The sequence below is a fragment of the Triticum aestivum genome, chromosome 6D (genome assembly GCF_018294505.1).
Source record: "Triticum aestivum cultivar Chinese Spring chromosome 6D, IWGSC CS RefSeq v2.1, whole genome shotgun sequence".
Taxonomy (NCBI): domain Eukaryota; kingdom Viridiplantae; phylum Streptophyta; class Magnoliopsida; order Poales; family Poaceae; genus Triticum; species Triticum aestivum.
In genome coordinates, this window is record NC_057811.1 from 151,880,674 (window position 1) to 151,907,481 (window position 26,808).

Below are 26,808 nucleotides of genomic sequence, written 5' to 3' on the forward strand. Positions count from 1 at the left end.
GGGTTAGCAAGGCGAAAAGGAGGCGACCAGGTACCTTAGCGTTCCGTTGGCCATCGCTGGTTTCCTCTCACTTTGTCGGCCGCTCCAGCAACGGTAGGGAGGGGGAACGTCAGATCTATGCGTCGGGTGTGTTCTCAGCAGGGTTAGGGTTGAGGAAGACGCTACTGAGGCCGCGTCGCGTCAACCAGATAATAGATAGAGCCGCGTGTCGTCGGATCAATCCGGTTCAACACCGCGAAGCATCACCCACCTTGCCGCACCCCCTCCCGGCTTGTAGCATCATCGTCGGAGGTCCGACAAGACTTGGGTTGTTCTGCGACCACCGCCGTCTCATCTGTTCTGTGCCCACCGTTGACAATAAAACGTGTTGCCTTCTCTGTTACATAGGAGTACCTTCTCACTCCAAATCCCTCAAAAAAAAATAAAAACATCCTTCAAATCCACACTACCAAAACGTGTCGCCACGATCTTCAACCAAACCATAGAGTAATGTGCTGCATCTATAGCCTTTGGATCACATGAAGCATCAGCAACCTTTGTCGTGTCCCGTCCTGGCTTGTAGCAGCGTCGGAGGATGTGTTGCACATGGATCACATGCTACTCAGGTCTGACAAGACTTGGTTGTTCTGCACCCACCGCCGTCGTCCTCATCTGGGATGTTCCCTCTCCAATTAGCCCTCATCTGGGACGTTCCTCCCTCTCTGGTTGGCCTCGACAACGAGATATGGCCATCTGCCTATTGTCAGATTTGGGATCCGAGGAGGAACGCTTGTGTCTTCCTCAACATCGACCAACCTGTTGTCCTCACTACAAAAAAAGGCTTTCGCCCCGCTTTATATATAAAACAACGACCATGACCAAGCGATACAAACGCACGCCAACACCACACTTGCCGCACACACCCAAAGGCAAGATATATAGGTGCCGGGCACCTCAACACCACCCCAACGACCGAAAGCAAACTAAAGGTACATAAGAAGAACCGCTTGGAGTCGACGGAGACCATCACAAGAGCTAGCCACCGTGGAGGGATGAGACGGACACCAACGAAGCATGGGTTCCAAGACGGTGCCTCCAAGAAGGGAACAACACCGGAGTGTCGCCATCGTCTGATCACGAAGATCAAGTTTTCACCTGGAGCAGTCCGAAAGAAGTGGGAGCAACCACGACAGAGCCTTCAAGAAGGGGAACGAAGTCCGCGGACGCCGCCACCGATGGTCGGTAACACCGGACAAGTTATGGACCCCGGTGCTCACACCCTTCCAGCATACCCATGCCACGTCGAGCACCAACATCCATGCCACCTGAGTGGCCATGGCTACCTGCGCGCACCTGAGAAGTTGTGAAGCACGTTCCGCCCACAAACGTTGTGACTCTCGCCGCAAGGGCCGCCGCCCTCCATCCAGACAGCCCCAAGACCAAAATGGCATTGGCTTTGGTCCAAAATGGCTGCCCCAGCGACGAAATAGCAACAGACGCCCTGCCCCAAACATCGCCGGAACGGCGCCCGCATGCACTCGGCCGAGGAAAGGGAGAGAGGGGGAGCGAACACATCCATGATCGGCACACCCCTTTGCCAGCGACGGGTGGCCCGACCACGTTGGCGCCTCCCATCCCTCCAACCTACCTCCCCACCGGACACCCCCTGTGTTGCCCCACCATGGCAGCCCCCCGCGGATGCACGTGAGGCCACCAACGTTGCCCGTCCGCCAGCAAGGTGACAAAAAATCGACCACCGCCATCAGTCTAGAAGGTCACCGGAACTGTCCACTGCGCCGCCCGCCAAAGTCCAGCCAGCAGAGCCAGCTAGAACCCAGCCAGCACACCCACCAGGACCACCGCTGATGCGCCGCCACCCCCACCAGCCGAGCATCGAGGCAGACGCCCGCAACCCATGTCACACAAGACCAACACCCCTGGATGTAATGGGCCTGGAGCAACCGGTGCCGCATTGGCGCAACCGCCATCCACCCAACATGCACCAACACCACCCGTCGGAGCACGACAACAGCAAGACCAGGTCATGACCTCCAGCCCGCGCCCCTGCCTCCAGCGACCCAGCAAGGCCGTCAGCCACCTCCCGTGTCGCACACAGCCAGCCCGGAGCCAGACCAGACCAGGGATCCGCGCACACAAACGAGAAGCAGGCCGATACATCATCGTTGAAGCAGCCCATTGTTGTCTTCCCTCGCGCCTATTTCCATGCCGGAGGGCCCCATGCCAGCCCGAGCTGTCGTCCCATACCAGTAACACGCCACGCAGAGGGGATCCAGAGCCCCGCCTATGCCTACGTCGACCAGGCTTTGCCTGGCGGCTCGTCGTGGAGGGGGGGGGGAGCTGGGAAGGGAGGTGGGAGGCGGCCGCCGCTAGGGTTTGTCCCCGGTCGCCCCTGCTGTAACTCCTTGTCTCACTTCACTCTTTGGCCCTTGGCTCCAAATCCACACAAGCAAAACATGCCGCCATGATCTTCAACCAAACCGTAGATAGCGTCATGTGTTGTATCTACGGCTGTTGGATCAATCCGGTTCAACACCACAAAGCATCACCAACCTTGTCGCATCCCGTCCCGTCACGGCACATGGTTTGCATTCTACTCAGGTCTAACAAGACTCGAGTTGTTTCGCGCCCATCGCCATCGACCTCATTTATAACGTCCCCTCTTCAATTGGCCTCAGCAATGGGGAGTGGCCGCCAAAGGCTCTCTCCATTCTATGGAATGTTTTTGACCTCATCTGGGGCATCCCCTCTCTGGTTGGCCACGACAACGAGATTTGGTCGCAGGTAGCTCTTCCCATTCTACCAAAAGATTTGAGACTCAAAGAACACTTGCATCTTCTGCAAAAGGAACTCCGACCCGCTGGCCTCACCATTAGGAAAATAATCAGCGACTTCACCCTTTGGTCCTTTATTAGATTCAAATATCCAAGTGTTGAAATATATTGCCCGCCTCCCTCCATCAGTTCGTACTTTTGGAGCAACTGGCTGAAGCATGAATTCAATATAGTATCGGAGCCAAGAGGTCTTGAGTTCAAGACCCTGCCCACGCAGTATTAAATAAAAATGATTCTGCAGCCTACATTGATCCCACATCTAAGGACTAAAATATCCAAGACGTGAGCACTACAAAAAAAAGACACTTCCATGATGATACGTGTTTGTCAGAGTAGGTCACGTTTTCTGTCATGCATGTACATCCACGACAAATTTATGACAGAATCAAGATAGTCATACCTGTGCTGTCGTAGAAGTGTTCCATGACATTGCCAAAATTATCATCACGGAAGTGTCCCTTCCATGACGATAAATCGCTGCGTCACATGGAAGTGCTTTCGTCAAGGGTGACCCGACACATGGCATCCACCGTAACGGAACACCGTTAAGCTATCGGTCGGTTTTGGATCCGATAACCCGTTAACAGCCAGGACAATGCGGATTTTCCCACGTGTAAATTCTCATTGGCTGACGGATCCACGCGTCAGCTCCGCGTTGGCACAGGTGTCACTCATCCAATCGGTCGAGATGGGCCTATGAATATCGTTGACACGTGGACCGGCCCAAAAGTGGCCCACAAAGATTTAAATGGCGCGGCCCAACCGAAGGCCCATAAGATTTAGCGGACCATAATGGCCGGCCCAGCTAAAGGCCCACAAAATTTAGCGGACCATAATGGGCCGGCCCAAGCTAAAGCCCACACGATTTTGCAGGACCATAATGGGCCGGCCCAGCTAAAGGCCCACAAGATTTTGTGGACCAAATGGGCCGGCCCAGGCCCATCTAAAGGCCCTAACATTCTCTGTCAAATCGGCCCGTCAACGGCCCTGTCCTAAACTTGTCATCAACGCGGCCCATGGTCACTTCTGGCCCGTTAACAGTCCGCTAAGTAATTGGGCCGAATTACGGCCCGGTGTATTTCCGGCCTGTTAAAGGTCCGGCTTCATTTGGGCCCATTTACAGGCCATCAAAACTTTCGGCCCATAACGACCGTGAATGATTTGGGTCATATTCGGCCATGTCTGACATTCGGCCTGTTAGAGGCCCACTATAGCTTTGGGCCACTTTCGGCCTGTTGTCATTTTCGGCCTGTTAACGCCGTACGTAAACCATGGGCCATATGTGGCCCAACGTCATATCGGGCCCATTAACGGCCCATATAAAAATGACATAATCTAGCCCGACCGAAGTTCCGGCCTGTTAAAGGCCCGTGTATTAGGTCGGCGCATTTACGGCCCGTCCGAATTTTGGCCTGTGGACGATCCGCATTGTAAACGGGCCACCATTTCGGCCTGCTGAGACCAGTGGGTTATTTGGCACAATCAGGGCCCAATCTACCTTTCGGCCTATTAAAGGCCCATGTTTTTATGGGCTCGAGATATTTACACATGTAAACGGCCTATTATTACCGAGGGCCCAAATTATATTTAGGCCTGTTAAAGGCCCACTATGGGCACAGGCCTACCGGAAAAATATGAAAGCTTATGCTGATTTAGGCCCAGATATTTTTAGTGGGCTACATGTAAATTTAGGCCCAGAATCGTTTTTAGCCCAATTGGAATGGGCCCGAAGAATGTTGGCATGTTGGGCTCCTACGAAGCTTTCGACCGAATACATTACTAAGATAAACCTACACTATACAAAAATATTGTCGTAATTACTGCAGCCTTTGGCAGCATCATAAATGTTGTATCACAACAAAATAAATTCCAACCATACAACAAAAGGCCTGTTGGCATAAAGTTTAACATCCTTGCAGATAAAAGCACCATCAGATGTATAGAATCACAGATCATTTGCCCTGAGTGCTTATGTTTCAGGCTGTAGAATCTGATGGAGCAGCACGATCTTCCCCCTTTTTCCGCCATTGCTCTTGAACAACGAAGCAAATGTCTGATAGTCTGGTTTCAAAACCATTCATATCTTCACGACATTTGTCAACCACTATTTTTGTTTCCGACACAACGTCCATTAGGGATTGGACTTGTGTCTGGAGCACAGATACATCACTCTGTCTAGCCGAAAGATTTTGTTCAGTAGGCGATTTGGACGAGGTTACCTTGACAACCAACCCAGAATTACGCAGGAAGGTGCTTTTTGCACTATTAGTGGAGAGATACTGATGCACTACAGCAAGAGGTGACATTGTGCCTGTGCTAGCCTCGTCACCTTCAGGTGGTTGTGGTTGTTCAATCATTTGTTCCATAGCTTGCTGAAAGTTTGAACTTGTAGATTAGTGTACCAGATAAGTTACTAATGAGATAAAAACAAACAAAGTAGGTTTCACATTTATACATAACTTATTTTGGTGAACTACTGTAATACATTAGCATGTATTGTAGTGCCAACTACATAATAAAATCACTTTCGGAACATATGTCCATGTAGCATGCCTACTGTATTGTCTATTTCCTCACATTCGTTGACATCTAAGGATAAAGAGACATGGTTTAATGTAGGATAAAGATACATCATTCATACCATGGGCAAACAGATATAAAACAAACATGCTATTCTATCATTATGTGCGCACGTGAACATCACAACTAGATTATAGATCAAGACCAAAAGAATATCCTTCATCTCTTTTAAACCATGTAAGGTGAAATGATACGTTAAGACAACTGTGTATAAAAGTGAACAGAGTAACTGACATTGGTTGCAAACCAAGCAGTTAAATGAACACATCACAGTACCAATCAGTTCAAAGGCAGGAGGAGTAAGGACTTACAACAGTGGCCTGAACTAGTGTGCTCATGCCCTTCATCTTGCTGGTGTGGCAATCCTTGAAGATTTGCACTGCATTTGGTTCAGGTTCTTTTTGGTCCGCACGGGTTTTCCTCTATATTTGGAACAAGTCAGTATAGATACGATAATATGGTACAGAAAAAAGAAGGAAGTAGCAGCTATTTACAAGAGCCTCGTAGTGCGCAATATAGCTACGAGATCCTGTTGTCTGTTGGAATTTCACTTTAGAACGGTTGGTCTTGTTCTTCAAATAGTTAGCCTAGAAGAAGATACACTTGTAAGGCACATACATAAATACAAGTTCAATATGTGGTCTGATCAAATACATATACCCTGCCTGATACTTTGGATCAGACCAGTGTTTAACAAGGGTTGTCCAGTCTTCATCTGTAATATATTCCACAGGAGATGTTTGGGCGATTTCATTGTTAGCCTTGCCTTCAAAGTGAGATTTTCTAAGGTGGTACCAATAGTGTCGCACAGCAGACTGGAAAACATGAGTGCATGCTTGTTTAGTCGCATCATCTTTCGGATCCAACTTGAACCTCATCTGTTGAAAAAAGAATGTGAGTCTTATTAGGAGGAAGCTAGAAAGTATGGCACAGAGCAAGACAATATTACAAATTGCGATGAATAACATTACTTATGGATAAATGGTCAAGAAAGGTGTTAAACTGGGTATTGTCTTTCTCACTCCTATACTGGATCCACGCTGGGAGGATACGTGCATGACACCTAACGGCAATGGCTGCCTCTGATACTAACTTGGCTGACTCTGTAGCATCACGTGGCCTTTTTAAACCTGCCTCAAAATGGATCTCCATTCTTCCTCCTTTAGATTTTGTTAATCTGTCAAGCATTATCCCTGATGTCTGTTTCCGCTTGCGCCGTGGTGCTAGTTCAACAACGAATATGGAAAGTGTTAGTGCACATCAAACTGTGAGGGTACATATAAAGGAGCATGCAACTGCAACTTGACTCGGTCAGGTACCATCTTGGTGCTGATGCTCATGAGGTTCATTTGATCTTGCCAAGTCCTGTTCTGTCAGCAGTGCTTCGAAAGTACTGTTAGGTGTGAATGCAGCTTGGGAACTGGCCAGTTCCGGAGCAAACGAACGAGTAACTCGTTGAGATGCTGGTATAGTTGAAGTGGATGCTGCAGCTGGTGGAGTAGGTGATACTGTGTTTGTAGATTTAGCTGGTGGACTTGGACCTTCTACTGCACTATAAGTACCAGCAGAATCTCGAGGGCAGATCCTTTTCTGTTTCACCCGAGGAGTAACACCATTCCCTACTATATTCTTTTCCTTGCTCTTTTTTGACTTTGCCATGTCAAGGCATACGCACAACACAAAAGAATAAAATCGCTCTTCAGAACTCATTGATGCATGATACAGACAAGCAATACTTTGATGTAAAACAACCGTATGAGGATGGAATATGTAAAAAAAACAGGACGACATGACATATTGACAGCTACGATGTGTAAACTAAGCAGAAGGATTTCCAAGAAAATAGAAGTAATGAAAGCTAGACACCATATGAAAGATGCAACCAATATCACTCTACCTAGTTAAAAGTGTCTTGTCATAACTGGCATTTTGAAAGATTAGAAGCAGTACAACATAGAAATCAATGCAAGATGCAACCACTATCAAACTGCCATGTTAAAAGCGTCCAATCATGAGTGACTAATGCGGGATACACAACAACAGTACTTTGATGTAAGAACATGGTATGATTGATAGATGCAGTGTATTCTAGACACAGAAAGGCATGTCATATGCACATGTATAGCGAATAAACTCAGCAGGTGCAGTTTAATCAAAATAGAAGAGATACAGGCTAGACAACATATGCAACATGAAACCAATTATCACACTGTCAACTTAGAGCAAGCACCTGCGATGGTGGAGTACGGGAGATGAACTCATCATGTAGACTTGGGACTTCAACTTCATTAGCAGTGGTAGTGGAAAATCTAGAGAGTATCTGTTTGCGTCGGTCCGGAGGACCACCAACATTCCCTAACTTACTCTTTTCCTTCCTATTTTCTGATATTGCCTTATGAAGTCAAAACCAAAAGAAGATGAATAAAATTAGCTCTGCATTACTGGTTGATGCATGATACAGACGAACACTACTTTGATGTAAGGCAAGCGCATGATAGGAGGATGGAATATATACAAAAATAAGACAACATTGCATATTCAGACGTACGATAGGAGGAGGGAATAGGTATGAAAAATAGTAAGCAGAAGGCATTTCAACAAAATTAGAAGAAATGAAAGCTAGGCACCATATGAACATGCAACCAATATCACTCTATCAGGTAAAAAGTGTCTCGCCGTAAGTGCCATTTCAAGAAATTAGAAGCAGTACAAGCTAGAAGACAATGCAAGATGCAACCTACATCACACTCCCAAGTTAAATGTGTCTTATGGGTAAGTGATCATTGCAGGTATAAGTTGTAAGCTACGCAGATGCAATTCAACAAAATCAGAAGCAATACAAACTAGACATCATATGAAACACGCAACCACATATAACAGTTCCAAGTTAGAGCAAGCACTTGTGATGGTGGAGTAGGGGAGATGTGCTCATCATCTACACGTATGTTCTAGAAACAGGAACATGTGTCATATTCATAGGCATTATGTGTAAAGTAAGCAGATGCAATTCAACAAAGTTAGAAGCAATACAAGCTAGACATCATACGCAACATGCAACCACATATAATAGTGCCAAGTTAGAGCAAGCACCTGTGATGGTGGAGTAGGGGAGATGTGCTCATCATCTACACATCTACATTGACTGTCCAGCCTTGTGTTGTCTTGCAAATCTTGTTGGTAGGATGGCAGAGTAGAATCTATAGAGACCCTCTGTTCGAGTTGCTCCGAAGGACCACCATCATCCACTGCCGGACTAATTTCCTTCAGTTGTATTGATTTTGCATTGTGAAGTCAAACCGATAAGAAAAAGGAATAAAATTCGCTCTTCAGAACTCATTCATGCATGATACTGACGAACACTACTCGGATGAAAGGAAAACACATGATACGAGGATGGAATATGTACGAAAAACAGGATGGCATGACATATTCACACCTATGATCTGGTAACTAAGCAGAAGGCATTTCAACAAATTAGAAGCACTGCAATGTAGCGACCAGACCTCAAATGGCCTGTGCTGCTGTGCACCAGTGTCATCCCTGGATCAGTAATGCTGACACGCACAGTACAAATGGAGGATTTATAACAGAGTAGCAATCACACACTTATTACATCGAATATCTCCAAGGAGATTAAGTATGACAACATGGCTTAAGGCCATCTAATAATGATAACAGCGGAAGACTTGGAAGATAAGTGAGTCCATCAACTCCAGCGGCATCACTGAGTATAAGACCACGACCTAAGGCACCTTACTCGTCGTCTGAAAAGTCTGCAACATGAAACGTTGCAGCCCGAAACGGGTCAGCACATAGAATATGCTGGCAATGTAACACATAGAGAACAATGGACCATGATAATGCTATACTATATGCATATATGGCTGGTGGAAAGCTCTATGGTTACAGTTTTGCGAAAAGCCAATTTTATCCTACTGCAAAGGAATAAATTTTATTTAACTATCATGGTGGTTGAAACATTGAGAAGGTACCTCCAACTCAATCCCAATTAAGTGACATCATTAACCCAACAAAATTAATTATAAGTATCACGGTGATGAGATTCAAATGATAATCCAGGTACTAGATACTCAAGTTGTCCATAACCGGGGACACGGCTAATCATGATCAATTTGTACACTCTGCAGAGGTTTGTGCACTTTTCCCACAAGACTCGATCGCCTCCGCTTGATTCTCGCACTACATGATGTTTGAGAAACGGATGACCGAGACACAGTCTTTCAGAAACAGTCACTCTCTACTCTGGATGGACCGGTACACCTACTTTCCCCTACATCTGCTAGTCCACCACTTCGAGAGATCCTGTAACCTACTCAGCTATGCTAGAGCCCATAATAGCTTGCGGCTGCAAACGGAAGTTTCTAGCATGAACAATCTTATGATCCCTTTGAGCCTGGGTGGCGGACCTTATACATACAGACAACACTGGGTTCTCCAGGTGTCTCAATCCACCCAGATGTGAGTTTTAGTTGCCACCTTAAGTTGAACCATTATTAAACACTCACATCTGTCATGAATATCTCTCAAACCCAATCCACGTCTACGCATAGCATGGCAGTAATAAAAGCAACGTAGAAGTAACTCCCGAGGGTTTGATAAAGAACAGGTAATAGGTACTACCTCAACTACTTCCCAAAACCCACAGTTTAATTAGATCCTAATCATGCAATGTGTTTGAGGAAATAGATCTAATGCAATAAAACTGGGTATGAACGGGGTATGATCAAAGTGTTACTTGCCTTGCTGATGATCCGCAAAACCTAGCGATTCGAAGTAACAAGCGGCACACTCCGGGTACTCTATCGCAACAAACAAGCACACAATCAGTACTCATCTAATGCACAGGTAAAACTCGAAAGAAAGATCCAACCAGAAAGTTCAACTTAAGAACTCCGGTTTGCAAAAAGAATCAACTCGAAAGAAGCAACGAAAGTCAAACGGCGAAAGAAAGAAACTTCGTTTGCTAATCTAGATCTAGGTCAAATTTTACTGTAGCAAAAACTTGTTTGAGTAGGTTAAACTGAAAGAGAATTTCGAGACGAAACTCTAGGCGCTTGAATCACCTGATTCCGATAAACGACCGAGAAGTTAAACAGATTCGAAATTTCGATCAGAAATCGAATCTGAGAAATAACGAGAAAATCCGACGAAAAGAAAAACGGACGAACGGTTAAATAACGGACGTTCGTTAACAGAGAAAAACCGATGAATGCGTTCATTAAAACGAACGGTTCGGTGAACGCTCGTGAAATAAGAAAACCGAAAAAAAACCGATCTAGGTTTTTTTTAAAGTTCCGTGGGAAAAATTGCGTAGAAAAATAAATAAAAATCAGAAAAATACGAAATAAATTTTCCCCGTCTAGTTAGAAAATCTAGAATAGGGTGAACATTTTTAAAATCAAAAATAAATATTTTGAAAACATGCATATTTTTAAATGCAATAAAAATTGCAAATAAAATCCAATTAAATTCCAAATAATAATTTTAACATTTTTCCTCCAGTATTTCAATATTTTTGGAGAATTCATATTTTCTCCTTTTGTTTATTTTTAAATGAAATATTTTTCCGGAGAGAAAAATAATTAAAATCCCAATCCTCGTTTGAAAATTAAATAAGAAAATTTGAGAAAATCCCCAACTCTCTCCGAAGGTCCTTGAGTTGCTTAGGATTTATCGAGGATTTGTCAAAATGCAATAAAACATGATATGCAAATGATGATCTATGTATAACATTCCAAATTGAAAATTTGGGATGTTACAAACCTACCCCCCTTAAGATGAATCTCGCCCTCGAGATTCGGGTTGGCTAGAAAACAGGTGGGAGTGGTTTTTCCGTAGATCTTCCTCTCGCTCCCAGGTGGCCTCATCTTCTGTGTGGTGACTCCACTGAACTTTGCAAAACTTGATAACCTTGCTGCGGGTAACTCGGCTGGCATACTCGAGAATCTTAACTGGCTTCTCCTCATAAGTCAAATCACTTTCCAACTGAATCGCTTCCAGTGGCACGGTATCTCTCAGTGGTATCTCAGCCATCTCTGCGTGGCACTTCTTCAACTGCGAAACGTGAAATACATCATGTACTTCAGACAATCCTTCGGGCAATTCCAGCTTGTAGGCAACTTCTCCCATACGTTCCAACACTCTGTATGGTCCGATAAAACGAGGCGCTAACTTTCCCTTAACTCCAAAGCGCTTCACTCCTCGAAGTGGTGATACTCGAAGATACACTCTGTCTCCGACTTCGTGAACTGTCTCCTTGCGTTTAGAATCAGCATAACTCTTTTGCCTGGACTGGGCTACCTTGAGCCTATCGCGAATCAACTTCACTTTCCGTTCAGACTCCTTAATCAAATCTGGTCCAAACAACTGACGGTCTCCAACTTCGTCCCACAACAACGGTGTTCTACACCTCCTTCCATACAAAGCTTCGAAAGGGGCCATCTTCAAGCTGGTTTGATAGCTATTGTTATAAGAAAACTCCGCATATGGCAAATTGTCGTCCCAATTAGATCCATAATCTAGCGCACATGCTCTCAACATGTCCTCCAAAATCTGGTTGACTCTCTCGGTCTGTCCATCTGTCTGCGGGTGAAATGCCGTACTAAATTCTAGTCTGGTTCCCAATGTTTCATGTAGCTACTTCCAAAACTTCGAGGTAAATTGGGTTCCTCTGTCTGATACAATGGTCCTCGGAACTCCATGCAAACATACTATCCTGGTCATGTATATCTTTGCCAACTTAGCGCTGGTGTAAGTGGTCTTCACTGGAATGAAATGAGCCACTTTCGTCAAACGATCGACTACAACCCATATCGAGTCATAGCCTGAACGAGTCCTGGGTAATCCTGTGATAAAATCCATGCCTATTTTATCCCACTTCCATTCGGGTATCGGCAATGGCTGTAACAATCCTGCTGGCTTCTGATGTTCTGCCTTCACTCTCTGACATACATCACAAACTGCTACAAACTCCGCAATATCCTTCTTCATTCCGGTCCACCAGAAAGTATTCTTCAAATCCAAATACATCTTGGTATTCCCTGGGTGAATCGAGTACGGTGAATCATGGGCTTCTTGCAAAATCAACTTCCTGATCTCCGGATCATTTGGCACATATACGCGGTCCTCGAACCATAAGGTATCGTGCTCATCCTCACGAAATCCCTTGGCTTTTCCTTTGCTCATCTTCTCCTTTATCTCTTCAATCTCCTTGTCTGTCTTCTGAGCTTCTCTGATCTTTTCCATCAAGGTAGACTGAATCTCCAATGTCGCTAAATAGCCTCTAGGGACTATCTCCAAACATGGCTCGCGTAGGTCCTCGGCTAACTCCTGAGGTAACTCTCCGGTCATGAGGGTGTTGACATGACTCTTGCGGCTCAACGCGTCTGCTACTACGTTAGCCTTTCCGGGGTGATAATGCAATCTCATATCATAATCTTTGATGAGCTCCAACCATCTCCTCTGTCTGAGGTTTAACTCCTTCTGCGTGAAAATGTACTTCAAACTCTTGTGATCCGTGTACACCTCACAATGGTTTCCGATGAGAAAATGTCTCCATGTCTTCAATGCATGCACCACGGCTGCTAATTCCAAATCATGCGTAGCATAATTCTTCTCATGGGGTTTAAGTTGTCGTGAAGCATACGAAACAACTCTTCCTTCCTGCATAAGCACTGCTTCAAGTCCTCGACGAGAAGCGTCGCAATAAACTTCATAGTCCTTGCGTTGATCTGGCAGAATCAACACTGGTGAGGTAACCAATCGTTTCTTCAACTCCTGGAAACTAGCTTCACATTCCTCAGTCCAATTGAATTTGGTGTCCTTCTTCAATAGCTCAGTCATGGGCTTAGCAATCCTTGAGAAATTCTCGATAAATCTCCGGTAGTATCCCGCGAGTCCAAGAAAACTCCGGATTTCTCCAACTGTAGTGGGTGATTCCCAACTTGTCACTGTGTCAACCTTGGCAGGGTCTACTGCTATTCCTTCTCCAGAAATAACATGTCCAAGGAATCCAACTTCCTTCAACCAAAACTCACATTTGCTGAACTTGGCATATAACTGATGTTCTCTGAGCTTCTCAAGTACCAATCGTAAATGCTCCTCATGCTCTTCTTCATCCTTGGAAAATATTAAAATATCATCAATGAACACCACGACGAACTTATCCAAAAACTCCATAAACACTTTGTTCATCAGGTTCATGAAATAGGCCGGTGCGTTAGTCAGTCCAAATGACATAACGGTATACTCATACAATCCATATCTGGTGGTAAAAGCCGTCTTGGGTATATCCTGCTCCCGAATCTTTAACTGATGATATCCTGATCGTAGATCGATCTTGGAAAATACTTTAGCTCCTTGCAGGCGGTCAAACAAATCATTGATCATCGGCAGTGGATACTTGTTTTTGATGGTCACTTCATTCAATCCTCGGTAATCAACAACCATCCTTAGTGATCCATCTTTCTTCTCTACTAGAAGTACTGGTGATCCCCAAGGTGACGAACTTGGGCGAATATAGCCTTTATCCAGTAACTCCTTGATCTACTTCTTAATTTCCTCCAAATCCTTTGCGGGCATTTTGTACGGTCTCTTAGATATTGGCCCTGTGCCTGGCAAAAGTTCAATCAAAAACTCAATGTCTCTATCTGGTGGCATGCCTGGCAACTCTTCTGGAAATACATCCGGATAATCCTTCACCACTGGTACTTCCTCCTGTACAACTCCTGATAAGGAATTCACTTGAGTCCTCTTCGGCATATGCCTGGATACATACTTGATCCTTTTTCCTTCCGGGGTGGTAAGCAAAATAGTCTTGCTGGCACAATCGATGTTTCCTCCATACAACGATAGCCAATCCATTCCCAAAATCACATCCAAACCTTGCGATTCCAAAACAATGAGGTCTGAGGGGAAAACATGCCTTCCAATGGCCAACGGTATCTGAAAACATCCTTGGGTGGCCATATACTCTGCTCCTGGCGAGGTTACTAACATAGGGGTTTTGAGAACTTGGGTGGACATCTTAAACTTGTTTACGAATCCCCTTGATATGTATGAATGCGATGCACCAGTATCGAAAAGAACAGTTGCAGTAAATGACTTAACCAAAAACTTACCTATTACTGCATCAGGCTGAGCTTCGATCTCCTCCACGCTCACGTGGTTCACATGTCCTTTGTTGAACGGGTTCGGCTTCTTCCCAGAGCTTCCATTGCCGTTTCCATTTTGGGCTTCGGGACAATCAGTTGCATAATGTCCCGTCTTCTGGCACTTGAAACAAGTAATGTGACTTAGATCTCTCTTGGTTGGGGTAGATGGGTTGGTGCGGTTCTGTCCGTTTCCTCCTCCATTCCCATTACCATTCTTGGAGCCATTATGGTTGTGCGAACTACCTCCTCCATGGGTATGCTGAAACTGTCCTCCCGGCTTCGGGGTAAATCGTGGCTTCTGCTGGGCTCCAGAATTGTACTTCCCTTGTCCATACTTCCTCTTGCGGTTTTCAATCTGCTGTTGCTTCCCTTCTATCATGAGAGCTCTATCTACCAGCTCCTGGTAGTTGTTGAAAGTTGCTACCATCAACTGCATACTCAGCTCATCATTCAATCCTTCCAGAAACTTCTCCTGTTTGGCAGCATCCGTAGCAACGTCATCTGGTGCATAACGTGCTAACTTACTGAAATCTTCCACATACTGGCCTACGGTGCGTCCTCCTTGGCGTAGGTTACGAAACTCACGCTTCTTCATAGCCATAGCTCCTGCTGAAACATGAGCTGTACAGAAAGCTTGCTGAAACTGGTCCCATGTGACAGTGTCAATAGGGTGCGTGGCTGTATAATTCTCCCACCATGATGCTACGGGTCCATCAAGCTGATGTGCGGCAAAACGCACTCTTTCCGCATCTGTGCATCCTGCAGTGGTTAACTCCCTTCCAACTTTGCAGAGCCAATCATCTGCTACAATCGTCTCGGTGCTACTGGAAAACACCGGTGGGTTTAGCCTTAAGAAACGGGCTAAATGGTCAACAGGTGGTGGTGGCGGTGGGTTGTTGTTGTTATTGCCTTGGTTCTGAACTAACACTTGCATCAAGGCATTCTGTTGCTGAATCAACTGGGTGATCTCTGGCGGGAAAACAAATCCGGTGTCGCGTCTCGGAGGCATCTGATAGGTTTAGAAAAGATGAGAATTAAGAATAGAATGAGGTCTAGAGAGAAAACACTACCCTTATGCTCATGAGACAAATTCAATCAATCCAAACAAGGCAAAACAATCGATCTAACTAGCGTTACAAAGTGCTTGAACTATACTACTAAATGGGGGAAAACTACTACTGATATGGTAGTCTACTAAAAATTCTGATCCGTTGAAGACTCCATGATGTCTGCTCCAGCTTCATCAATCCATTCCTCTTCACTTGGTTCCGAGTCGGTGTCGTCGATGATGATGCAGTTATCCGGACAAGTGCATTCGTTGACTTCTGCTTTTGGCACTGGATTTCCCACGGATGCTCCAATCTTATTCTCCAGGTCGTCAATCTTCCCGACTAGTGCGTTGATTTCTTCCAAATAGTCTTCGCGTGTAGTCTTGAGTTCTTCTTGGAGTTCCTTGATCTTCGTGAATGCCTTCTTCAGTTCTTCCTTGTCCGTGCATATCTGGTTCTCCTGGCGTCGAATATGTTGGTTCTGCTCCTGGATGAAAGCTGCAATTGATCCATCCTTCTTGGTCTTGATCATCTCCCATTGTGCGTCTCGACGTCCACAAATTTGATAAATTGTATCCTTAAGCTCCTGGTGATAGACTTCTCCAATGCGTCCCATGGCGATGTGTGCGGCCATGCTCTTCCCTAAACTCCAAGTTGGTGCTTCGAAAACCAATCTTATGGCACTAAACATCCTTCCTATAATGATAACTTGAATCTTCCAGCTCTCCTCTTCGGGTAATGTAGCGTTGCAGGTTCCGGTGATGCTTGGTATTCCTATGTTCAAGTACTTGGTGACTTCCTTCAAATGTCGTCCAAATGGCGTATCTTCATCTGGTTGCATGAACTTGCTCCTTGCATTCGCCATTCCTAAAAGAGTAGAAAGTGGAGAGGAGTCAGAAATGAGAAGAGAGAAGTTTTCTAGGGCTTAAGCTTAGTGGTCGTGTCCTATAGTCAGCGTGTGCTCTGATACCAACTTTGTAGCGACCGAACCTCAAATGGCCTGTGCTGCTGTGCACCAGTGTCATCCCTGGATCAGTAATGCTGATACGCACAGTACAAATGGAGGATTTATAACAGAGTAGCAATCACACACTTATTACATCGAATATCTCCAAGGAGATTAAGTATGACAACATGGCTTAAGGCCATCTAATAACGATAACAGCGGAAGACTTGGAAGATAAGTGAGTCCATCAACTCCAGCGGCATCACTGAGTATAAGACCACGACCTAAGGCACCTTACTCGTCGTCTGAAAAGTCTGCAACATGAAACGTTGCAGCCCGAAATGGGTCAGCACATAGAATATGCTGGCAATGTAACACATAGAGAACAGTGGACCATGATAATGCTATACTATATGCATATATGGCTGGTGGAAAGCTCTATGGTTACAGTTTTGCGAAAAGCCAATTTTATCCTACTGCAAAGGAATAAATTTTCTTTAACTATCATGGTGGTTGAAACATTGAGAAGGTACCTCCAACTCAATCCCAATTAAGTGACATCATTAACCCAACAAAATTAATTATAAGTATCACGATGATGAGATTCAAATGATAATCCAGGTACTAGATACTCAAGTTGTCCATAACCGGGGACACGGCTAATCATGATCAGTTTGTACACTCCGCAGAGGTTTGTGCACTTTTCCCACAAGACTCGATCGCCTCCGCTTGATTCTCGCACTACATGATGTTTGAGAAACGGATGACCGAGACACAGTCTTTCAGAAACAGTCACTCTCTACTCTGGATGGACCGGTACACCTACTTTCCCCTACATCTGCTAGTCCACCACTTCGAGAGATCCTGTAACCTACTCAGCTATGCTAGAGCCCATAATAGCTTGCGGCTGCACACGGAAGTTTCTAGCATGAACAATCTTATGATCCCTTTGAGCCTGGGTGGCGGACCTTATACATACAGACAACACTGGGTTCTCTAGGTGTCTCAATCCACCCAGATGTGAGTTTTAGTTGCCACCTTAAGTTGAACCATTATTAAACACTCACATCTGTCATGAATATCTCTCAAACCCAATCCACGTCTACGCATAGCATGGCAATAATAAAAGCAACGTAGAAGTAACTCCCGAGGGTTTGATAAAGAACAGGTAATAGGTACTACCTCAACTACTTCCCAATACCCACAATTTAATTAGATCCCAATCATGCAATGTGTTTGAGGAAATAGATCTAATGCAATAAAACCGGGTATGAACGGGGTATGATCAAAGTGTTACTTGCCTTGCTGATGATCCGCAAAACCTAGCGATTCGAAGTAACAAGCGGCACACTCCGGGTACTCTATCGCAACAAACAAGCACACAATCAGTACTCATTTAATGCACAGGTAAAACTCGAAAGAAAGATCCAACCAGAAAGTTCAACTTAAGAACTCCGGTTTGCAAAAAGAATCAACTCGAAAGAAGCAACGAAAGTCAAACGGCGAAAGAAAGAAACTTCGTTTGCTAATCTGGATCTAGGTCAAATTTTACTGTAGCAAAAACTTGTTTGAGTAGGTTAAACGGAAAGAGAATTTCGAGACAAAACTCTAGGCGCTTGAATCACCTGATTCCGATAAACGACCGAGAAGTTAAACAGATTCAAAATTTCGATCAGAAATCGAATCTGAGAAATAACGAGAAAATCCGACGAAAAGAAAAACGGACGAACGGTTAAATAACGGACGTTCGTTAACAGAGAAAATCCGACGAACGCGTTCATTAAAACGAATGGTTCGGTGAACGCTCGTGAAATAAGAAAACCGAAAAAAAAACGATCTAGGGTTTTTTTAAACAAAAGATTTTTTTTTAAAAGTTCCGTCGGAAAAATTACGTAGAAAAATAAATAAAAATCAGAAAAATACGAAATAAATTTTCCCCGTCTTTTTAGAAAATCTAGAATAGGGTGAACATTTTTAAGATCAAAAATAAATATTTTGAAAACATGCATATTTTTAAATGCAATAAAAATTGCAAATAAAATCCAATTAAATTCCAAATAATGATTTTAACATTTTTCCTCCAGTATTTCAATATTTTTGGAGAAGTCATATTTTCTCCTCTCGTTTATTTTTAAATGAAATATTTTTCCGGAGGGAAAAATAATTAAAATCCCAATCCTCGTTTGAAAATCAAATAAGAAAATTTGAGAAAATCCCCAACTCTCTCCGAGGGTCCTTGAGTTGCTTAGGATTTATTGAGGATTAGTCAAAATGCAATAAAACATGATATGCAAATGATGATCTATGTATAACATTCCAAATTGAAAATTTGGGATGTTACATGCAAGCTAGACACCATATGAAAGGTGCAACCAATATCACTCTGCCATGTTCAAACTGTCTGGCGTTTCAACAAATTAGAAGCAGTACATGCTAGAAATCATATGCAAGACACAACCAATATCACAGTGGCGACTTAAAGGTGCCTTATCATAAGTGACTGATGCGGGATATGCAAGAACAGTAGTCTGATGTAAGAACATGGTGTGATCAGATATAGTATGTTCTAGAAACAGGAACACATGTCATATTCACATGCATTATGTGTAAAGTAAGCAGATGCAATTCAACAAAGTTAGAAGCAATACAAGCTAGACATCATACCCAACATGCAACCACATGTAATAGTGCCAAGTTAGAGCAAGCACATGTGATGGTGGAGTAGGGGAGATGTGCTCATCATCTACACAGCTACGTTGACTGTCTAGCCTTGCGTTGTCTTGCGAATCTTGTTGGGAGGACGGCAGAATAGAATCTGTAGAGACCCTCCATTTCAGTTTCTCGGAAGGACCACCATCATCCAATGCCTTACCAATTTCCTTCCGCTTTATTGATTTTGCATTGTGAGGTCAAACCGACAAGAAAAAGGAATAAAATTCGCTCTTCAGAACTCATTCATGCATGATACCGACGAACACTACTCTGATGGAAGGCAATGTCATGATACGAGGATGGAATATGTACGAAAAACTGGACGGCTTGACATATTCACACCTATGATGTGGTAACTAAGCAGAAGGCACTTCAACAAATTAGAAGCACTGCAAGCTAGACACCGAATGGAAGGTGCAATCAATATCACTCTGCCAAGTTAAAATTGTCTCGTCATAGGTGACGTTCATCAAACTAGAAGCACTACATGCTAGAAATCATATTCAAGACGCAAACCAATATCACACTGCCAACTTACAGGTGTCCCATCATATGTGACTGACGCAGGATACACAAGAAGAGTAGTTTCATGTAAGAACATGGTGTGATAGACAGATATAGTATATACAAAAAACAGGAAAGCGTGTCATATTCACACGTATCATGTGTAAGCTAAGCAGATGTAGTTTACACTAATTAGGAGCAATACAAGCTAGACACCATATGCAACACCTTGGATGGTGGAGTAGGGGAGCGGAGACTTGGAACTTGTAATGCACTAGCAGTACAAGGAGAATCCGTACAGATGCTCCGTTTACATTGCTGCAGAGGACCACCATCATCGCCTTTCTTACTCTTTTCCTTCCTCTTTTTTTGATTTTGCCTTGTCAAGTCAAAACCATAAGAAAAAAGAATAAAATTTGCTCTTCAGAACTCATTGATGCATGATACTGACGAGCACTACTTTCATGTAAGACAGCCGCATGATGGGAGGATGGAATATGTATAAAAAATAGGACGTCATGACATATTACATGTATGATGTATAAAGTGTAAACTAAGCACAAGGTGTTTGAACTAGTTAGAAGCAATGCAAGCTATAAACCATATGAAAGATGAAACCAATATCACTCTGCCAAATTAAAAGGGTGGCCTAACAAATGTATTTGACCAAATTAGAAGCAATACATCGCAACATGCTAGAAATAATATGCAATATGCAACGAATAAAGGTGTCTCATCATAAGTGATTGATGCAGGATACAGAAGAGAGGTAGTTTCATGTAAGAACATGGTTAACACATAGATGTAGTGTGTATCAAAAATAGGAAGGCATGTCATATTCACAGGTATAATGTGTAAACTAAGAAGATGCAATTTACCCTAATTAGAAGCATTACAAGCTAGACACTGTATGCAACATGCAACCACATATCACACTGCAAAGTTAGAGCAAGCACTTGCGATGGTGGTGTAGGGGAAGTGCGGTCTTCAAGTACAGAGCTACGTTCAATATCTTCAATTAGGCTTGCTGTTTCTTGAGAGTCATGTGGAGAGGATGAAACTGCACTCTTTATAAGAGTAGCGCGTCTCATACTAACCCATGGGCGTGACTGTCTCATCATACCCGATAGATGCAGGATACACAAGAACAGTAGTTTGATGTAAGAACATGGTGTGATAGGCAGATGTAGTATGTACCAGAAACAGGAAGGCGTGTCATATTCACATATATGATGTGTAAGCTAAGGAGATGCAATTTAACAAATTAGGAGCAATATAGGCTAGGCACCATATGCAACATGCAACCAGATATCACATGCCATGTTAGAGCCAGCACCTGGGGTTGTGGAGTAGGGGAGATGAGATTTGGAACTTGCACTGCAGTAGGAGTAGCAGGAGAATCTGTAGAGATCATCTGTTTCGGTTGCTCCAGAGGACCACCATCATTCCGTGCCTTCGTCCTTTTAGATTTTGCCTTGTCAAGTAAACACACAAGAAAAAGGAATGAAATTCACACTTCCAAATTTGTTGATGCATGATACTGACGAACACAACTTTTATGTATGGCAACCACATTGTAGGAGGATGGAATATGTACGAAAAACGCTAAGCAGAAGGCATTTCAACAAATTGGAAGCAATGCAATCTAGACACCATATGAAAGATCCAACCAAAATCACTCTACCAAGTTAGATGTGTCTCATTATAAGTGGCACTTCAACAAATTAGAGGCAATACATGTTTGAAATGATATGCAAGATGCAACCAATATTACATTGTCAACTTGAAGGTGTCTCGTCAGAAGTGATTGATGAGGGATACACAAGAAAAGTAGTTTGATTAAGAACATGGTTAATACAAAGACGTAATGTGTACCAAAAATAGGAACGCATATCATATTCACAGGTATAATGTGTTAACTAAGCAGATGCAATTTATCCTAATTAGAAGCATTACAAGGTAGACACCATATGCAACATGCAACCACATATCACACTGCCAAGTAAGAGCAAGCACCTGCGATGGTGGTGTGGGGGAATTGCGGTTATCAACTAGAGAGCTACGTTGACTATCTTCATTTAGCCTTGCTGTTTCTTGAGAATCATGTGGGGAGGATGACGCTGCACTCCTTAAACGAGTAGCGTGTCTCACAGTAACCCACTCGGGTGACTATCTTGTCATAAGTGATTGATGAGGGACACAAAAGAGCATTAGTTTGATGTACGAACATGGTTAATAGACATATGTAGTATGTATCAAAAACAGGAAGGCATGTCATTATAAAAGGTACAATGTGTAAAGTAAGCTGATGCAATTTAACCAAATTGGAAGCAATACAAGCTAGACACCATATGCAACATGCAACCACATTTGACAGCGCGAAGTTAAAGCAAGCACCTGGGATGGTTGTGTGTGGCAATTGAGATCATCAACTGCAGAGCTACGTTTACTGTCTCCATCTGCTGGCACTGCACCCTTTAGAGCGCTGAGACGCTTAGTGCTTATCTCCGAATTACACTGGAGCGACTTTTGTCTTTTCTTTTTTGTATTCATCAACACTACGTCAGAGTCTGAAATACCCATGCATAAAAAAAACAATAGTGTGAGTATGGGTGAAGTGTGTGCACAAGTAGTACAGTGTAAAGGTAGCAGATAGCAGGTCGATGAGAAATAAATGACGGGGGACATATGATAGCTCTACAACATGCATGGCACACGAAATTACTAGATTCTAGGATTTAGAAATATGAGCACAGGGATGGGTGGGAAATGCAGATGCTCCTCCAGCACACCACAAGGTGTGGTCCTATGAAAATAACAGTTGACTGAAAACAAATAGGTTAGTCCATTTTTTCGGCACCGTTCGATGTACAAAGAATGGGTAGATCGCCTTCATCTACCTCTAGCCAGTCAGTGTTACGATCTTCCTCGAAACGCCGGCGACCACCGGCCCAGTCCCCTGCCTCCACCCTCCCCTCGACCTCACCGCACCGCCGTGCATGGCACCACCCCGGCCTTCCCTTCAAGCCCCGCCGACCTCCAGATCAGGCGCAAGCAGCTCTTGCGCCCCACACCCCTATGATAGACACCAATGCGCCGCTTCCCCGGCGAACAAGCGGACTAGGTGCTCCGCACGCCTAAGCAGGTGCTGCTTCTTTTAATTGCGATTGACTGACCCTGAATTGAAATCCAGGCGGGCTACCAACCTCTAGCAAAGGTGAAATAGTAAATGGGAGGAAACCTTGTGCATTTAGTATCACGAAGAAGATGCAGTACGAAGGGCTCAACTAGTTTCTTTCGTGGGATGAATACGGTGTGAGCACAGACGTAAGATTTGCACGAATAAGGGAAGAGGAGTACCTCTTTCCGTTGGCAGTGCTGTGTCCTCCTTCTATTTTTCCAACGATCTTCTTGTGGTTCGCTGGAAACGATAAGTTGTGGAGGACGGTGGAGCCTTGGACGAACCCATGGCCAAGTTGTTGAGTGTGGTGCGGTGGCTGTCTGTCGGCGGCGGGGAACCAGATCCGAGGCAGCGAACGACAACGTAGCAGGAACAACTCCGGTGCTGTGGACGGTTGCGACAGTGGAGCGGCAGCGGTGAGGCGTAGGACGGCGTGGTCAAAGTGGTTCTGGTACGGCGCATGTCGGCGTGGGCGTCGTGGAGGCAGCTCTGCCTCGGCTTCAGCTGCTAAGTCCTTGAGGGCATTGTGGTTGCGGTTGCGTTGGACGACAACGTCGGGGTACCGGCTCCGGCCTGATGGAGGAGGGCGGCGGTGGATTGGGCGCGATGGGGTGGAGGACGGAGGAGGCTGGGGTTTCGCGGCTGGTGGAGAGGGCGTTTTGGCGCCCACGGAGTATGAATGGGGAAACGGAGGGGGGGAACTAAGGGTGAACAATGTTTCGGTTTGGGACGCGCTTGTTTGAAATTTGGGGAAAGTTACAAACTTTGCCCCCATCTAAAATTTTGGACATATTGCGTGTTGGGGGTAGGATAGTAATCTCAGGTGTCCCAAATGGTGGGCGGGATAGATTTCGGCCGAGCGCATGGGTGTTGATGCACCCATGGTGTATGAATGCTTCTAGGAGGCGGTTGAGACTGGCATGTTGGTGACGTTACAAACCTACCCCGATTTAGACCTTTGGACATCGGGCCGATAGGCTACACGTGCGAGAGTCAGGATAGTAATTTCCTACCACCAAGCATTAGTCTCGCGCGGTTTCGGGTGACCAGAGGCTTATTTGACACTTTGTTCAATATTTGGGAGCAGAAGCATTAAACTTTTCGGTTCTCTTGAATTGAACTTTCAGGATTTGTCGAACTTCACAAATCTTTACTCTTGAAAGTCCTAAAACTACGATTATTTTCGAATGGATGGGGTACATTTGAATATACATTGTACACAAGTATATATTAAAAAATATGCAACTTACCTTAGTTCATGCATGGTTCCAGATATAATCCCCTTGGTTGCAAAAAAATAGTTACACATGCGTATGAATATATAGCATGTTCAAACGCACAACAAAGATTGATGCCCCCTTTTAGATCTGATTTAAAAATGCCATTATCTCGGGTTCAAATAGATGAATGCACTTCCTATGAATTCTAATCTTCGAAACCCCCTTTATGTTGAATTCAACATGTATTCTATTTCGTAGCTAGCAATTTGGAACGTATCCATGTAAGTGACAAATGTATAAAGTGCTTCACACTAACAACATGGACTGTACTAATTAATGTTTATATATGAATTGCAAAAGCAATGCATTGCCTGTATTTCAAACCACTCTCACTCTATGGATCGATAATATGAAATAAACACATGCACATGTTAGAATTCAATAGTGTATGGGTGTCTGATAGACCAATTTTCGTTCATACGCAAATTGCAAAATTCATGATCTCATCCAAAAATAATGATGCCATTTATATTTTAATTTAATGCGTAGAACCACCTTTTACACGTAGATGCACTATGCCTCGGCCCCTTCTCACAAACGTGCTATATATATCTCTCTATCTAACGCATAAGTGCACACACTTTATATACATCGGCATTTCTCTTTCACACATGCTCACAATCTCTCCCGGGGTGTCGGGGTGTCTCACGCACACTCTCTCTCTGTATCTCTCTCTCTCTCTCTTTCTGACTACTATGTACCACTCTTTTCACTAATCTCAGTTGGAAAACACTATTTCTCTCACATGCATATATACACACGCACGGTCTCTACTAGCCCTCTATACGCACATATATGTGCCTACGTGTCTCCCGCACGCACATTATCTTTAGGCCTCTCTCACACACATCCCCCCCCACAGACACACCTCTCTCTTAGTAGTTGGCAAATATGATTCCATTAGATCATTCGGTAGGATATCCCTGACTGTTAGGCTGGATGGTAATACGAGGCAAGGTTTTACCCAAGTTAGGACCCTTGCAGTTGAGGAAAAAGCCTACTCCTGGTACTGTATATTAGTGATAGGGGTGTGTACAAAGTACACGTGAATACCAGGCATTGTGCGTGTGTGTATACTGTCGACGAACTAGCCCCCAGGCTTCTATAACATACTCGGGGCCTAGGGTTACAAATCATATATAGTCGGCTTATCACCAGTGGGGATAGAGTCCTCCATGACTCTGGTAGCTTCGTGTTGTACGCCGACTCCTCCACATGGGTCTTCATATAATGAGTCTCGGTCCAACCTATGTGCCGCAGGATGGAACCGACCCATGAGTCCTAATGTTGACCCATCACAACTAGAAATGATGTGCCCACCCCAACTAGAAATGATGTGCCCACCACACCACACACGCAATCGGCCACTAATACATGAAAGTTAATTGCATGGTGCATCCAAAAATATTTGTTCTACATTGTGAATGTTTATATTTTCTCCTAAAATATTAGTCACGGGAAAGAGAAACGAAGGGCATATCTCTCCTTGTCTCCACCGGACACCCCCTCTTTCTACACCACTTTCACGTACGCACACAAACTATCTCTCGGCCCTCTAAAAGTATGCATGCCCATGACACATTCACGCGTGACGGTCACTGTATTTCAAGCGAAAGCACTATACGGTCGGTGGACTTCAAAATATGCTCATTACGGTCACCGTATATATTCTCGTGGTGATCATACAGTATCTAGCTCACGATACGTCTCCGTATATTGTAGATGACACTGACATACATTGTATTTGATGCGTGCTCCGTATTTTGTTGATGACACTTACGGTCATCGTATTTTAAGCAAAAGCACGATATGGTCACTGGACTTCAGAATAAGCTCATCACGGCCAGCACATACATTTTGTGGTGCTAACCAACCTGTGGTTGGATGGTTAGGAGGACAGTGGTTTCTCGAGCCCACCAGGGTTAAAGTCCTGGTGCTCGCATTTATCCTGGGTTAATTTCAGTATTTTTCTGGCGATATGCATTCAGTGGGAGGAGACGTTCCACTCGACTACGAGGCACCTATGGTGACTCCGTAAAATCTCAAGATCATATGCTGGCTCAGTCTCTCGAAGGTGCTCATAGGGGTAGGGTCTGCGTGTGTGCGCTTATAGCGGTGAGTGCTTGCGCGTATATATGAGCGCTTGCGTCTGTACCGTGTTAAAAAATACATGTCATGATTATACGGTCACTGGCTCACCCGTACAACTCCGTATTTTGTTGATGACACAATCAATTGACCAGTCAAACATTCCACGTGGCACAACTAGTGTTGCACCGTCGGGGCGCGTAACCGTGGGGCCCACCTATCAGCGCGTATATGAAAGAAATAAATGGTAGTTTGTGTCTGTACTGTGTTAATAAAATATATTTTAGGGTGATCATACGGTCACTGGCTCACCATACAACTCCATAATTTGTTGATGACACGATCAATTGACCAGGCAAACGGTCCACATTCAGCAGCGCACATTACCATAGGGCCCACCCGTTAGCGCGTATATGAAGGACATAAATGGTAATAAATTAGTGGTCGGTGGGGATTCGAAGTCG